This window comes from Coenobita brevimanus, chromosome 15, assembly GCF_032717465.1.
Source record: "Coenobita brevimanus isolate Jiangsu-jjx chromosome 15, ASM3271746v2, whole genome shotgun sequence".
Lineage (NCBI taxonomy): Eukaryota > Metazoa > Arthropoda > Malacostraca > Decapoda > Coenobitidae > Coenobita > Coenobita brevimanus.
In genome coordinates this window covers 12,602,395-12,620,533 of record NC_136968.1, presented here as the reverse complement: position 1 = coordinate 12,620,533, position 18,139 = coordinate 12,602,395, and the positions used below count along the sequence as shown (strand labels likewise).

General features: G+C 40.6%; 1 protein-coding gene across 1 annotated transcript in view; it reads right to left on the bottom strand.

Annotated features, from left to right (window-relative positions):
• The window catches only part of LOC145390669 (uncharacterized), a 195,623-nt gene that overhangs the window by 756 nt on the left and 176,728 nt on the right, over positions 1–18,139 (bottom strand). The window lies entirely within an intron of this gene.

Below are 18,139 nucleotides of genomic sequence, written 5' to 3'. Positions count from 1 at the left end.
ATTCTTGGAAATGGAGAAATAATTTTATGGCCTTCCTTAAAAAAAAAATAATGAATGGCTTAGTCACGGAACACATTCCAAAGGACATTATTAACCCATTGGATCCAATGCCGCATATAGTGTTTATTTTTGGTACCTTCAGAGAATTCTATTAATATTGAAAATTAGTTTCAGTGAGGATGTTAGAAACAGGCTCATTCAACCCTCTCTGCCACCTAATTTATCTCCCAAAGTTGATGCAAATGTCTGAATGTAGCATAGTATACTTCGTCAATATGATTATATATTTACGCCCGTGCTCGTGGAGCGAGAGCCGATGTTATACTCTTATTTTCATCTGTGTGTGTGTGTGAAAACTCGGTTTTCATCCGGTTTTATTTAAACTACGGAAGGTTTCAGGGACAACGGAGGAATCTAGCTATTGTTTTTTTTTTTTTTTTCAAACAATAGATCAAAGTGCTGGGTCACATGGCAAGATTAGCTTAAGCAGTTTTTATTCCATGTAGGCAAATCTTTGTGGAGAGTTCAGGATGAGGCCAGTCGAAGGTGAAAGTTGCAGGTAAAAATCAAAGGCTAAGGTCAGTGAGAAAAGTTAACCACTTGTGATCTGACTTAGATCAAATTTGACGGAAGGGTTAAGTAATGATTTTGCTTCTACTTTGAGAGTAATCAGTCGAAGGTCAAATGCACGAGGATGAGTCTAATACGCGGCTCTTAGATCAGTTGGTGGGAGCGGATGTTGCACTCTGAGAGCTCCTTCTTGTTTATGATTACCTTTCCCGGACGGAGTCCGGCGAGGCATGGCTTTTGTCGAGTTTGTTCCTTTGTTAGCAACATTACGGAAAAACGGCACAATGAAATTACATGAAACTTCCAAGATATTTGGGCATTGAATTCAAATGGAAGTGACTAAATTTTGGAGGTAATTGAGCAACCCTGAAAGGTCAAAATCAAGGTCACGGATTTTCAGAAGGCTATGACTTGAAACCGGTTGAAGATAGAGATATTTACCATTATCAGCATACAGGAACTCCCATTTGGGTTTTCATTAGGCATCAAGACCTTTGATCTTAAGCGACCTTGAACGGTCAAATTCAAGGTCACGGATATTCAGGGGACTGTAACTCGAAAATGGTTGCAGATAGATATTTACTATCATCAACTTATAGGAAGTCCCATATGGGCTTTTAATTGGTACCATGGCCTTTGACCTTAAATGACCTTCAAAGGTCAAACTCAAGGTCACTGTTATTCTGGAGGCTACAGGTCGAAACTGGTTGAAGATAGAGATACTGACTATTACCAGCCTATTGGAAGTTCCTTATTGGTCTTAATCTCAAGTAACCTTGAAAGGTCAAACTCTAGGTCACAGGTCACAGATATTCAGGGGCTAAAATCGAAATTGGTTGAAGATAAACATATTTACTATAATCAAGATATAGGAAGTCTCATATACGCTTTAATTTGGCACCATGAAATTTTGACCTTGAGTGACCTTGAAAGGTCAAATGCAAGATCACGGATTTTCAGAAGGCTGTAACATGAAAATGGTTGAAAATAAAGTAACTGCTGTCGGGCGAGGTTTGTTGTGCTTGGCACCACTTGTTTTAACTTTGCTTTTTCTATACCTTTCTGGTCAGCTTAGGAGAGAATTTTCGAAATAGAGGATTTGCATGTATTCTTCATTAACCCCTTCAGTAAGAGATCATTACCATGTTTTAGAAAATCGTTTACAGCCAGCAAGAGCATACTGTCGATGACAGGGGTATTGTTGGTGGTGCTGTAATCCCGGCATATCTGAACGTTAGCCTGGTAGACTACAGTCTTAAGTTGACTTTTCCAGGCGCTGTACCTTCCTATATTCGGGGAACAGAGGGTGAACTTGAGAGAAGCTTATATGTCCCACGTGGGAGTTTCACTGCTCTCTTGGTGTCACCACATGAGAGTCTTTCATCAGCACCTAGAATATGCAGACATAATACATCATCGAACATAACGGATACTTAAATAAAGCATAAAGTAGATTAGAAAAGCAACCCAACAAATTTTACAAGTGGGTTCCTTATCACATTGCAAGACCACTTAAAGCATTCTTTCATCTTATAAAAACGAACCTAAGCATTGTATTACAATATACTGCTCTTCATATATATATATATATATATATATATATATATATATATATATATATATATATATATATATATATATATATATATATATATATATATATATATATATATATATATATATATATATATATATATATTGTTACATAGCCTATGATTTCATCATCCTTTGTATAATTCTAACGTACAGTATGCTGCATGTTTGATCACGATTCGCCTCGTGGCTTCCATAGTGACCAGGCTAGCGTGTTTTACCTCACTCCCCCCTTCTCCCCCTTATAGTAGAGTAAGTCGTTCTTTCTGTTGTTCAGAGCAGGATGTCAACTCTTTGTCCCCTATGGCTTCATTTGCGTGTCCTTCTTACAAGTTGTATCAAGCTCTGCCAGCCCCTATATAATGAGCTCAGTCTCTGCATTAATTGCCACTTAGATCTACTCCTCATTTTGTTCACATCTCTGTCCCCTGTACATTTGTTATTATTTTTGTGAGTGCTCAGGAAGTCTCCAACCATCTAGCTGCTGTGTAATTTGAGTATAAGTGTTGTTACATTTTTTTCTTGTACTGTATAGCATAAGGTGTTAATTTGTAGGCCTGGTGAGGTTTTTGTGATTAATGTAAAGTTTTTACTGTCAGCCAGTAGTAATAATATTTTGTATCTGTAATAATATATCTTGCATTAACTGAGCATTATCCGGTTTTCTCATTTTATCAGGGCTGACTTAGATAAATTTACTCTTGCTAATTTCGTGTTAATAGAGGCTATTGCAGTTAACCCTATATTTAACCTGTTTTTTGCCATTACATTATCCTTATGAGTCCTGAATGTTTAGTTGTTAGTTTGAGCATTAAACTTTAACTTGTAATTTTACCTAACTCTTTTGTTTTGAACCTGGAACTTTGCGGGACAGTAGTGATTTTCGTATTCTTACTTGAAGTGTTCATTATCTCTCTCTGTTCCGTAACATAAATTTGGCGACCTCTTATCAGGATATTCAGGATATTATCATAAGGATATTGCTTGATATTTTGTGACTGTGATTTATTCATGATGTCTGCTATTACTACGCTTGATGAAGCCAAAGATTTTTTGTCAAATGTGCAAACAGTGTGTGATGTAGAAAACAGAACAAAGAATGAACTTAAGCTTGTTGCTCAACAATTGGGAATTGCTGTTCACTCTCATCATTCTAAAGATCAAATTGTTGACATGATTAATGAAAGCTTGTTTAATGTAACTCCTCCAGATGAGCAAACGCAGATTGAAATAGCTAAGTTACAGCTAGCCCAGCAGGAGGCTCGTGCTAAGGAGGCTGAGTTTCAGGCAAATGCTAAGGAGGCTGAGTTTCAGGCTCGTGCTAAGGAGGCTGAGTTTCAGGCACAAGTTGAACTTGCTAGGATTCAGGCAGAATATGAGTATCGCATGAAACAAGGTGGAACTGGATCATCTAGCTCTGATGATTTTGATGTGGCTAAAACTGTTAAACTTGTCCCTCCTTTTAATGAATCTGATTTAAGAAAGTATTTTCAGTTGTTTGAAAGGGTAGCTACAGGTTTTAATTGGCCCAACAAGTATTGGCCAGTACTCCTTCAAACTGTTCTCACCTGTAAAGCTCAAGTAACTTATGCAACTTTGCCTCAGAATCAATCTGATAATTATGATGTAGTTAAGAGCTTGATTCTTAAGGCCTATGAGCTTGTTCCTGAAGCCTATAGAGTAAAATTTAGGACAACTTATAAGCAAGATAAGCAATCCCATGTTGAGTATGCAAAAATCAAAGAAGATCTGTTAGAGCAGTGGTTAAATTCTAAGAATGTGGATTCTGATTTTGGTAAATTTTAAGCAGATGATTTTGCTGGAGGACTTCAAACGTGTATTAATAAAGATGTAAGCCTATATCTTGATGAGAAAAGAATAGATAATTTGTCTGATGCTGCACTTTTAGCTGATGAATATGTTCTCACTCACAAGAGATATTCTAAAGAAAAAAGGAAAGCTGAGAGTAAGTACGTTGCCTCTACTCAGATTACAGGTAACAGGAAAGAGAATAAAGATGATGTTTCTCAGGAAGTAAATACCAGCTTCACCTCTAGATTTCAGAAAAGTAAATGTACTTATTGTAGTAAGCTTGGTCATACTTCGGAGAAATGTTTCAGGAGACAGCGTGATGTGAACAAAAAGGAGCCTTTAAATATTCAGTCAATTAGTCTAGTGTCCACCCTTGAGAGTTCCCAGAATTCTTTAACCGAGTTAACTGAACCTGCTTTGAGGGGTAAATTAAATTCTCATGATGGAGCTCCTTTTTTGAGCAGTAACGTGGGTGACACTCTCAAGAGTTCATGTGCTAATTTCCTGTCTGATGGTTTTGTCAGTCCTCTGGACAGTAATGACAGGAAATCAGTTAAAATATATCGTGATACAGGTCCTTGCCAATCCCTTATGCTGACCAGTGTTCTAGGCTTTAATGTTAATTCCTCTGATAAAACTGTAATCTTACAAGGTGTAGGGAATAATTACTTCTCTGTCCCTCTGTGCAGAGTGAATTTAGAGTCTGGTTTTGTTAATGGTTCTGTTATGGTTGGGTTGGTTGAGACACTCCCAATGTCAGGTGTAACTTTCTTACTTGGAAATGATATTGGTGGAAGTCAAGTGTGTCCAGCTCCTCAGTTGTCTAGTGAACCAGTGACTGCTACCCAGGATTGTGATATCCCTGATGTGTTCCCTGCATGTGCTGTCACTAGGGCTAAGTCTAAAGTTACTGGTGACTTAGAGGATAATGATGATGATGATGTTATCCTAGCTGACACTTTTCTTGCTAATTTGGACCACTCACCAGATGGGGCAGTACCCCGTAGTGTTGATAATTTGTCTCGTCAAGAGTTGGTTGAGTTGCAAGTTGCTGTTACCTGAGTTGAAAGGTCTAGCTAACTCTGCTTGCAGTGAGGAAGAGTCAGCCGGTGCTTCTACTTGTTATTATATAAAGTCAGGAGTACTTATGAGAAAGTGGAGACCCCCAGCAGCATCAGCCGACTGTGAATGGGAGGTTGTACATCAAGTTGTCATCCCTCGTGTTTGTAGGCAAGATATCATTAGAGTGGCTCATGATTCCAGTTTGGCAGGACACCTTGGGGTGAGGAAGACTGTGGCACGCATTTTGAAACACTTCTACTGGCCAGGTATCTTCAGAGATGTTTCCTGGTATTGTAAGTCTTGTCACACCTGTCAAGTTGTGGGGAAGTGTAATCAGACCGAAAAGGTTGCACCTCTAGTTCCCATTCCTCCTTTTGAGGCGCTATTCACCCGTGTGTTGGTGGATAGTGTGGGCCCTCTTCCTAAGACTTCTTCAGGATTTTCTTATGTGTTGACCCTGATTGATATGGCTACTCGTTATCCTGAAGCCATTCCACTTAGAAATATCTCAGCAAAGAACGTGGTTAAGGAAATGCTGGGGTTCTTCACCAAGTTTGGTCTGCCCAAGGAGGTACAGTCAGACCGGGGAAGTAATTTCATGTCAAATGTTTTCAAGCAGTCTCTGAAAGAGTTGGGCATCACCCAGATCACGTCCTCAGCTTACCATCCCCAGACCCAAGGAGCGTTGGAGAGATATCATCAAACACTCAAATCGATGCTCAGGAAATACTGTTTGGAACATCAGAAAGACTGGGATAAAGGTCTTCCATTCGTTGTATTTGCCGCAAGAGAATCTCCAAATGAATCACTGGGCTTCTCACCCTTTGAACTACTGTTTGGCCATGAAGTAAGAGGACCCCTTAAGCTACTCAAGGAATGTTGGCTGTCGGAGGAAGATGATGTCAACCTGCTGGAGTATGTGATGAAGTTCAGGGAGCGGCTGTCGAGAGAGAATTTGGGAGCTGCTCAGGAGAAGATGAAGACTTGGTATGATAAGAAGTCCAGGTTACGCCACTTTCAACCAGGAGATCAGGTTTTGATTCTGCTACCGGTGCATGGGCAACCTCTTCAAGCCAAGTTTAGTGGTCCTTATTTCGTGGAGAAGAAACTCAGTGATGTCAACTATGTCATCGCTACACCAGATCGTAGAAAGAACAAGCAACTTGGTCACATCAACATGCTAAAGTTATATCACAGGCGGGACGAAAATAACCCAGTCTGCACTGTAGCTGTTCCACCCGAGTCTGCAAGTGAAGTTCTCCCATGCAGCATGAGCCTGAGTGATAGTTTGGGGAAGAATCCTGATATCATGAATGATCTCCAGACTAAGCTTTCTCATCTAGCTCCCGAGGAAATGCAGGAGTTTTCGGCATTACTGCAGGAGTACCCGCAAGTGTTCCGTGCCACTCCAGGAAGAACCACTGTGTTGATGCATGATGTCAATGTTGGAGACGCAAAGCCAATTAAACTGCCTCCTTACCGTGTGAACCCAGTGAAAGTTCGTCTCATCCAGAAGAAGCTTGGCTACCTGTTGGACCACAAGATGATTGAGCCCTGTCAGAGCGAGTGGAGTTCTCCTGTCACTCTAGTCCCTAAGCCAGGGGGGTCACAGCGGCTTTGCATCGACTACAGACGTGTTAATCAGATAACCAAAACAGACACTTACCCTCTCCCTCACGTGGAAGATTGCATAGACAAGATCGGAAAGTCTAGGTACATAAGTAAGTTTGATTTGTTAAAGGGATACTGGCAAGTACCTATGACTGAACGTGCTAGGGATATCTCATGTTTTGTAACACTAGGAAAGACTTTTGCATGTTCTGTAATGCCATATGGTATGAAGAATGCACCAGCCACATTTCAGAAGCTCATGAATGTTGTAACAGAGGGTTTGGCAGGGTGTGTTGTTTATATTGATGATGTGTTAATCTTCAGTGACAACTGGAAAGATCACCTATGCCATGTCTGTAAATTTCTTGAGCGTTTGGTTCAGGCTAATCTTGTAGCTAATTTATCAAAGTGTGAGTTTGGTCAAGCTAAAGTTCAGTACCTTGGGTACGTAACTGGTGATGGACACGTTGCACCACCAGGAGCTAAGGTTCAGGTTATAAGTGATCTTCCCAGACCTAAAAGTAGGAAAGAGCTACAAAGATTTTTGGGAATGGTAGGTTATTACAGGAGATTTGTTCTTAACTTTTCAATTCTTGTATCACCACTTACAGACCTACTGAAAAAGGGAGTTAAATTTATCTGGACCGATAACTGTGAATCCTCTTTCAGCAAACTTAAAGCTATCCTATTAAGTCAGCCAGTGCTCGCTACTCCAATTTTTGCTAAGCCTTTTAAGATGGCTGTTGACGCAAGTGATACTGGAGCTGGGGCTGTTTTGCTGCAAGAGGATGATCAGGGTATTGAACACCCTGTATCTTAATACAGTAAGAAGTTCACTCCACCTCAAAAGAACTACTCAACTATTGAGAAAGAGCTTTTGGCCTTGATTTTGGGTTTACAGCATTTTTCATTTTATTTGTGTTCTGGTTTTGATCCCATAGTCATTTATACCGATTATAACCCACTGAAATTCCTTAGTAAGTTTAAAGATAAATATCAGAGATTGACAAGATGGAGTCTACTTCTTCAGGAGTATTCATTAGACATACAACATGTCAAGGGGAAAGAAAATGTTATTGCAGATTGCTTATCTAGACTTTAGACAGATTGTTTTAGAGTAATAAGAAATTTCCTTTGTAAATTTCTTTTTTTTGGGGGGAAGTGATACATAACCTATGATTTCATCATCCTTTGTGTAATTCTAACGTACAGTATGCTGCATGTTTGATTACGATTCGCCTCGTGGCTTCCATAGTGACCAGGCTAGCATGTTTTACCTCACTCCCCCCTTCTCCCCCTTATAGTAGAGTAAGTCGTTCTTTCTGTTGTTCAGAGCAGGATGTCAACTCTTTGTCCCCTATGGCTTCATTTGCGCGTCCTTCTTACAAGTTGTATCAAGCTCTGCCGGCTCCTATGTAATGAGCTCAGTCTCTGCATTAATTGCCACTTACAGTAGATCTACTCCTCATTTTGTTCACATCTCTGTCCCCTGTACAGTTGTTGTTATTTTTGTGAGTGCTCAGGAAGTCTCCAACCATCTAGCTGCTGTGTAATTTGAGTATAAGTGTTGTTACATTTTTTTTTTTTTTTTGTACTGTATAGCATAAGGTGTTAATTTGTAGGCCTGGTGAGGTTTTTGTGATTAATGTAAAGTTTTTACTGTCAGCCAGTAGTAATAATATTTTGTATCTGTAATAATATATCTTGCATTAACTGAGCATTATCCGGTTTTCTCATTTTATCAGGGCTGACTTAAATAAATTTACTCTTGCTATTTTCGTGTTAATAGAGGCTATTGCAGTTAACCATATATTTAACCTTTTTTTTTTTTCCATTACATTATCCTTATGAGTCCTAAATGTTTAGTTGTTAGTTTGAGCATTAAACTTTAACTTGTAATTTTACCTAACTCTTTTGTTTTGAACCTGGAACTTTGCGGGACAGTAGTGATTTTCGTATTCTAACTTGAAGTGTTCATTATCTCTCTCTGTTCCGTAACAATATATATATATATATATATATATATATATATATATATATATATATATATATATATATATATATATATATATATTGTATATATATTGTAATACAATGCTTAGGTTCGTTTTTATAAGAGGAAAGAATGCTTTAAGTGGTCTAGTGTTCTACTTCCTAATATACTGAATCAAGGCAAAAATGTCACTCTACTGAAACGCGGACTCCTAACAGAGGCTTCCTCCTCCCAGTCAGTAACATTTCTTTGTAATCCTAAAGCTAAAGAGAGACTGATGTCACAGATGATACTCTCATACCTTTACATTCGATGCTCCAACGTGCAAGTTGGTTTTAAATGCTATCACACTACTATGCTCAAAATTATATGCAAAAATACTTTCCTAACGACGAATTTATGTCTATCTACTGCCAGACGCCACTATCCCGCAAGGGGTGGCCATTTGACTTTGAGTTAGTTGTTTTACAGGGAGGGGCACTAACCCTCCACCAACCCACTTGTTGACACGTAGGGAGCACGTATGGGTTGGTTATATGGTTACCACCCAGCGTTGTAATTGGTTTCTTGGCATACAGGAAACCATTTGGCTTGTCACTCAACGTAAAGCCACCTGTAAAGGAAAGAAGAGCAATAAGAAGTGACAGGAAAGATGGGTAGGAAGAGAGGAGGGCAGGCACAGAAAAAGAATGATAAAGGCTAAGGAAGAAGTAGGCAACACTACATCAAGTGAGTGGATGATGGTCGCCACCACCTACCACCAAATTTATAAGTACTTCCACAAAAACATTGGTATAGTTCTTTTCACCTTATTTGGCACAGATTGTGGTCCTTTTGTTGCTTTTTTCAAGTAACTCAGTGTCAGAATGAGACAATGCTACGGCTCTGCATACTTTTCTCAAAACTTTCTCGTGATTAGCATTATAGTCTAGTGTTAACCTATGGTTACAACTCAAAATTTGAAATGGGGAGGTTGCAATCTTAGGTGAAAAGTAAAAACAGTATAATAACAATGGACATCAGTAAAGCTTATAACACTATATATACTCCTGACAGACAAGTCTCACAAACATACAAACTATCAGAAACAGATGGCTGAGTAGCTGGTGTAATTAAAGGAAGACAAACATATATATATATATATATATATATATATATATATATATATATATATATATATATATATATATATATATATATATATATATATATATATATATATATATATATATATATATATATATATTTGTGAGGAAGAAGGAACCAAAGGCAACGAGCCTGCAAAACTGTTCCCTCCAAGAGAAAAACAAAATACAAGAGAGAGCCAAATTCAAGATCCGATCATTTCCAGATGCCTCGATACACTGCTTTTGAAAGACTGGAGATCATAGGAAGCAGGAAATACAGACAGAGGGAGAAAGTTCCAGAGCTGACCTGTTGCATAAATGAAGGACTAGGAGTAACGGTTAACTCTTGCATTGGAGAGTTGGACAGAAAAAGGGTGAGAGTTTGCTGCTAAACGGGTGCTACGCGCCCATCGTAGAGGTGGAGGAACGCATGCAGATAGTTCAGAGGAACAGTGACCATTGAAGTAGCGATAGAAAAGAGATAAAGATGCAACAGTGCGACGAAGAGACAGAGGTTGAAGGGAGTCAGTAAGAAGGGGAGAGTTAATGAGACGAAAGCCTTTGATTTGGACGTTCATAAGCACAAGCACCTCATAAATGGGTGCACATCCTGCTTCCGTCCTCTCTCATATTGTACTTAACAAGCCGTTAGGCGACGATGGGCAGCTCTTAATGGACCAAGCTTTGTCAGTGACCAGAAGTGAGTTTCGGTATGAAAAGTTGCTCCTGTATGGCGGTATCAAAGGACAACATCCCACCCAAGAATCATGGCTCTGGGACAGACATTCAGAGTTTCGACACTGAAAGTCATTTCTATATGGAGGTACTCCAGTGTAACATTCCACCAAAGAATCATGGACCTGGCTTCATAATCTTTGGAGCCTTAGCATTTCGAGCGAGAAAGGTCATAATTTTGATGCTTTTCAAATTTTCTGCACTTGATGACCTTTGTCCCTGACCTGGCGGATATAAATCATGCATGTACGAAACACACTTGTAGTACTCATGAATGTCTATAAACATGCAAAGTTTCATTTGATTCCATCCACACACTGAGAAGCTAGGAAACTTGAAATTCGAGAAATGGCCCACCAGAGGTACAACTTCTAGGTGGTGATGCCAGTGACTGAAAGTGAGTTTTGACACTATCATTTCTGTACGAAGGTACTCCAATGCAACATTCCAACAAAGAAGCATGGTCCTGGCTTGATAATCTTCGGGACCTTGGCATTTCGTGCTAGCATAGTCGTGATATTAGGTATTTTTCGCCGTTTTGCATTTGATGACCTTTGACCCCTGACCCGGCCAATGTACAGTAACACACAGGTGGACGATGGAAAGTTGTAGTACTAGTCAATGTCTATACACATGCAAAGTTTCATTCAGTTTCATTGAGCACCTGGGGAACTAGGGGGGCATTTTTGAAAACTGGTACTTGTTGCTAGGGATGCTGAGGCCAATCTTTGCAGGGTTGCCAGTCGAAAACTAGAGGAAAGAAGGGAAAATTGGGTGACACACTTCCGACAGGGAATGACCTCAGGGTTACGCCTAAAGATATCAGAGCTTTCTACGCCCATTAGTAATGCTTCTATAGCTCAAAATGTGAAAAGTACGAACAAAGCGGGATTTCGGTCGTTGATAGGCAATGAGTAGTTGCCTAGCAAAGAAAGCCTTGCGGACGCAACTAGGCCATAGGCAGGTCATTGTATCCAGGTTTGGTCAGAATCGGTTAATTCTAAAGGGTAGAAGTGCCTGCCACAGTTAAACAAGAAGGAACTCAAGTATTCAAGAGAGAAAAGATGACTAACAATAAGGGTGGCATGGAGCTGAACAATAAGGGCGGCACGGCATGGAGCTGGCCAATAAACACATGAAAATCCTGTTGACTTAAACACTCTGGTAGCTTACCCATATAGTATAATCGTAATACTCCCATAAAACCACTCCCATTGGTAACTCCAGACTTCAGGGGTAACTGGACACAGCTCTGTCATGGATTATATAATAATAACAGGCTGAACATAGTCAAGCCCATGAAATCAACTGCTATACTTTACATCAGTGACAGCAAAGAACAGACAAATAACCTACTTCATGCTAATGTACATTACTATCCCACGCACATTCCAGGAGAAAAGTACAACACATCATTGTCTAACGCAAAGGAAACATAAACTACAAGAAGGAACACTAAATAAGTGCACCACCTGTTTACACCTCAGGGCCGAAATTTAGACATTGCCCAATGAACATGATCTGTAAGTGAATCTTTTCAAAATCAGTCTACTTGAATTGAGCTGAATGATGGATTCCTAGCACCAGGTATTATGAAACACAGGACACTCATTCAAAGCAAAGATATATGCCTAACAACAGAACAGAAATAGAGAAAGAGATTAAGTAGTTTTGACATAGAAGTGGTCTTGACGTAGAAGTGGTATTAGCTTTGAAATGTTCTTGGCGGTAAATAGGTCTTGGCTTTGAAGTGTTTTTGAGGTAAACTGGTCTTGACACTGAAGTGGAATTTAACTTATTAATGGATTACTTGTTCCAGGTATCAAAGGCCACATGGCATTAATTCGAAACAAAGATACAGGGCAAACAATGGAAACGAAGCAAAGATGCAGATATGGTCATGGCGTTTAAGCAGTCTTGGTGTAAAAGTGGTCTTGGTGTAGAAATGGTCTTGGCGTAGGAGTAGTCTTGGAGCAGGAGTAGTTTTGGAGTAGAAGTGGTTCTTGCGAAGAAGTGGTTTTGGCATCGGAGTTGTCTTGGCGTTGAAGTTGTCTTGATTTTAAAGTGACCTTGGTGCTGAAGTGGTCTTGGCATTGAAGTGGTCATGGTGTTGAAATGTTGGTGGTGGTGAAGTGGTCTTGACATTGAAATGGTCTTGGTGATGAAATGGTCTTACTGATGAAGTGGTCTTGGAGGTGCAGTGACCTTGGCGTGGAAGTGACCTTGGTGCTGAAGTGGTCTTGTTGTCTTGGTGGTCTTGGCATTGAAATGGTCTACTGTAGGTGGCGAAGTGGTCTTGTTGTTGAAGTGGTCTTGTTGGTGAAGTGGTACTGGGGGTGAGGTGATTTTGGTGGTGCTGGTCTTGGTGATGAAATGGTCTTTTTGGTGAAGTGGTCTTGGTGGTGAGGTGGTCTTAGTGGTGAGGTGGTCTTGGTGGTGAGGTGGTCTTGGTGGTGAGGGGGTCTAGGTGGTGAGGCTGTCTTGGCGGTGAAGTGGTCTTGGCGGTGAGGTAGTCTTAGTGGTGAAGTTATCTTGGCGGTGATGCTGTGTTGGCATTGAAGTAACTTGGCGAAGGAGGAGTTTGGTAATGAAGTTGCTCAACTGGTCAGATGGTTGAAAGACTTGACTCAGGAAGGGACGAAGAGTTAGTGGCAATGGGAGCTCCCTAAACTATTCATGTTATGAAACCAAATTACCTAAATTAATAAAAGAAGAGGGAATATAAAGACAGAAAGAAACACAGCAATTTCAAGAAGAGAGGTAGGACAAGAGAGAAGAAAAGGACAGTAATGTGAGAGGGCTTATTGCTTTCACGAACTCCTTTACTGCTTCAGACCTGTATGAGATTAACGTCTCGTGGCAGCGACGTGAAGGGCCTAGGTTCATATATACTTTATCCATATTACAGCAGTGAAAACCATGGCAAGTAGTTTATAATGGTTAGCCTTTTAACTGTAGTTAAAGGTTATGCCTTTATTCCCTTGTTATAGTAGATTGACACAGCATGCTCACCCCTGTATTACTTATCAGTGTCATTCTAGGAACCTGTCAATATTTCAAGTTCAGATGTAAGGTTATTTTACTCATCATCAAAGCAGTTTTTATGCAAAGAATACATTCAAAGTTAAAGAAATAGACTACCATCTTATCAAAGCTTTCTAATCCAAGTTTCACGATTCATATTCACATCTACCAGCTATCTTAACTCTAAGAAATTTCAAAGCACGAACATTACAAATTTGCGTTTTTCAAAAATTTTTATTGTCATCCCTATTTTTTAACCTGCCGAGTGCTGGCTATTTATGGCCCTATGGGTCACGCCAGTGCTGGCCGTTTTTTGACCTTTTTTTTAGCTAAAATGATAGATTTTGATGTGGAAACAACGAATAGTGCCATTACAATGCTCACCGAGGTTCAGAAACCAGTTTTATTGAGTCCTGCATACTTGTGTACAGGTATAGCCACTCTCTCATGTTCACCAGGTACGTGAAAGCCGTTTTCTATGTAAGGTATACTCAGGTATTTATGCTGGGAAAGTATAGCAATGTTCAGCACACTTTTCTGATTACTTATTACTTCAGCATCTATCACAACTTGCATGTCTTTCTCACTGTGAATGCATTATCTTACACAAACTTTAAGATAGGTACAACCTGACTTCATTACATACAGTCCTGGCACTTACAAGAAGGTATTTACAACTTCACTTCACTATATAGTCCTTACACTTACAGGGAAATATTTACATCTTACACTTACATGAAAATATTTACTAAATGCCTTCACTATGTACAGCACTGGGTGTGGCAGACAATCAAAGTGAGGCAGAGCGAGTGTGAGGGGGGGAGCGAGTGAGTGTATGGCCTTGACAGCCTGGGGGATGGTAGAGGAACAGTTACCTTGCGTGCCTGCCAAATTTTACCCGTGAATCTTGAAAAATGCAGTCACAGTGAAGTTTTTTATTTTAAACCATTTTAAAACGGCACTGGCATTGGCTGTGGAATTATGTTAGACCGTTTTAAAATGGCACTGGCACGCGGTGGGTTAATTTAGATTTTATGATATAAAATGGAAGTGAACTGAATAATGAATCCCTGGCATCAGGTATCAAAGACCATATGGAAATAATTCAAAGCAAAAGTATATGACTGGCACTGCAGCAAACTGGAAAAAAGAGATATAGAAGTGGTCTTGGCGTACAAGTGGTTTTGGCATACAAGTGATCTTGGCGTACAATTGGTCTTGGCATTGACGCAGCCTTGGCATTGAAGTGATCTTGGTGGAGACTTGACGTTGAAGCAGCCTTGGCATAGAATTGGTCTTGATGTTAAAGTGGTCTTGGTGTAAAAGTGGTTTTTAGCACTAACCTGGTTTTGGCACTGAAATGGCCTTGACGTTGAAGTGGCCAGGCACTGAAGTGACGGCAACTTGATAAAGTGGCTTCGTGTAGAAATGACCTGATTTGTCAGTTGCTTGAAAGACTTGACCCAGGAAGGAAGGAATGGTCGATGGGGGGTCCCAAATTATCAATGCCAGATGATAGGAGTTGAGGGAAAATAAAGGCCAGAAGAAACACCCAAAAATTTAGAAGAGAGGTAGCTCACAAGAGAGGAGGACAGCAAGGAGAGAAAAACTGGAAACGAGAAGTCCTCTTTTAATTGTCTCTTACGACAAACGGTGATATTGGGGAAGAATTCTCTCGCCCTCACCCCCCAGGAATTAATCGACCTATTTCATCTTTACCTGATACTTAAGACTTCCAACGAGTTTGGTGCAAATCGCATCAAAACTGCTGGAGGCAGCCTTGTCCTTTGACCTTAAGTTTGACCTTTTCCCCTCCTCACTGTTATTAGAATTAAGTCCTTTTATCCCTTCCTTACATTCAACGATTCTAAAAAAGTTTGGTCCAAATCGAATAAAAATTATTTAATTTGACTCTGCCATGTGACCTTTATCTTTAACATATTGTCCTCAGAAACAGCATAATAACCTCGTGAGTGACTCTCATCTCTTTCAAGTTTGCTTCAAAGTAAATCAAAGCTGCATTTTTTTACCCTCACAGACACACAGATCGAGTATAAGTGAGCCCTATGACCTTGACCTGTGACAGATTGTTCTTGATATCCAAGGCCCACATTCTTGTCTTACTGTCAGTCATGCACCATTGCACCAAGATTTGGCTAAAGTGGATAAAAACTGTTTAAATTCACCTTGCTAGGCTAAATCTGACCTAACTCTGTGACACTGGCCTTTGACCTATTGTTCTCATGAACAACAGATTAACCCTTTGGCTAATAACGAACGCCGAAATAATTGTAGTTATTATAAGATAAAAACATTTTGAGTTTTTTGTTCACACACACACACACACACACACACACACACACACACACACACACACACACACACACAACAAAGCAATGAATATTGTGACAGAGTGAGTCTCATTCCCTGGCTCACTGACTTTTTAAGTGTCAGAGAAGTTGTTCGTCACACGGGGATTACCTCCAACTTCCAGTCCCTCGCCTGCTGTGTGCCACTGGAGACCAGGATGGGACTGCTCTGTTTCCTTATCCTAATCAATGACGCATTACCGACATCTGCCTAAGGTGGAAATATGTTTACGATTCCAACGTCACCATAGCAGTCATAACACAAACCCCGAACCACACCGCTTCACTTTGCAGCAAAATCCTAACAGTCTCCTGGAATGGGTACAATAAAACTGTCACTAACAACTACCACAAGACTGTCATCATGCACTTTAACCTAACCACTACTCCACACCACCTCCCTCCCTCAATCTGGACGACCACGCCCTTGAACTGATCCAGACTACCAATCTTCTTGGCATCACTTCGGACAGCAATTTATGCTGGGACCAACACATGGCGTCCATCCTTCAATCTTCCTCTTTCAGGCTTTACATGTTGCCAAGACTCAAGTCTTATGGCCTTCCCACGGTGGAACTCTGCAAAATCAACCGCTCTTTCATACTTCCAAAATTAACATATGCCTCACCAATATGGTCACAAAGTCTCACTACACAACAAAAGCAAAAATTAGAGTCTGTCCAGAAGCGTGCTGCAAAGCTATTATTTGGCCCAGCATGAGTCAGCTATACCAACTCACTTCAAACTAACGGCTTAAAAACCATCCCCAACACCGATCAAGCATAACTCAGCCAGTTTGGACCCAAACTCCTGAATCACGCTCGTCACCACAACTTCAGCCCTCCCCCCGCTTCAGCCATCCTCAAGCCAGCAACAATTTACTCTCAATTAGAGCTAGAACTGATCGTCGTAGGAGTACCCCTATTCCTCCCGATGTCCGAGTGGTCAACGAACACCAGCTAACATCTCCACCAATGTAGATTTATTTTATTGCTTCATTTGCTCAGTTTCACTTTGTAAATTACTGGTGTAACATTTACATTAATTTAACTCTGTATACCCCCTGGGGGTAGGGGGGTTTCAAGAATACTTCCCCAGTATCCCTGCTTGTCGTATGAGGCAACCAAAAGGGTTGGTGGTGGGTTAGTGCCCCACCCCATAAAAAGAGCTAACTAAACAAGCGAACAAAGCGCCTCAGACCAAGACGGTCCATACGTTGATGACTAAGGAACGGACAAAGGACATTCTAAGGGTGGGGACATGGAATGTGAGAGGAGTGAATGATGAAGTGAAAGAGAGATTGTTCAGGTGCTTGAGGATGCAAGAGTGGATTTATGTGGACTGACTGAAACTAAACGGATAGGTGAGAGGGTGAGAGAATGGGAATATGGCTTAGGAATATGTGCGGGAGTTAATGAGAATGAGAAGGCAAGAGAGGGAGTATGTCTGATGATAAGCACGAAGTGGAAGGAGAATATAAGAGAGTATGAAACAGTGGGGGCAAGGATTGTATGGGTGAGGATGAAAGAAGGTATACAAGCTTGGGAGATTGTATGTGCGTATGCGCTGACAGAGGACTGAGTGGCAAGAGTGAAAGATGAGTTTTGGGCAAGTGAAGAAGCATGTATGGACAAGTCTGAGAGGAGCGAGATAGTTTTTTTGATTAGAGACATGAATGGCAAAGTTGGGAATGTGCGAGTGGATGGAGTGGTTGGTCAGTGAGGTGTGCCAGCTGAAGTAGATGGGAATGGTAGTGTTTTGGTGCACATCTGTGCTAGTAAGGGGTTGGCAATAGCCAACACCTTCTCCCGGCATAAGATGATCCACAGGTATACATGGAGAGTGATGAGGAGGATGGATGGTGAACTTGTTGAACGAAGGCAATAACAGATTACGTGTGTGTGGATGTGTGAATGAGAAGGGAAGTGTTGGATGCAAGAGTATGGAGAGGATGGAGGAATGGAATCTTGGACCATCACTTAGTGATGGCCAATGTAAGGCTGCAAAGAAAATGGGTGAAGAGACGAAGAGGAAGACAGGAGGAATGAGCTCCTGTGAGAAGAATGGAGAGGTTGCAAGATAGTGAGAAAATGGCAGAGTATAAGAGCATAGTGGAAGAAAGATTGGGAAGGTATGAGTTAGAGCAGATGGAAGGGGTGGAATTTGGCTCTCTCTTGTATTTTGTCTTTCTCTTGGAAGGAACAGTATTGCTGACTCGAGGCTTGGTTCCTTCTTCCCAGCAT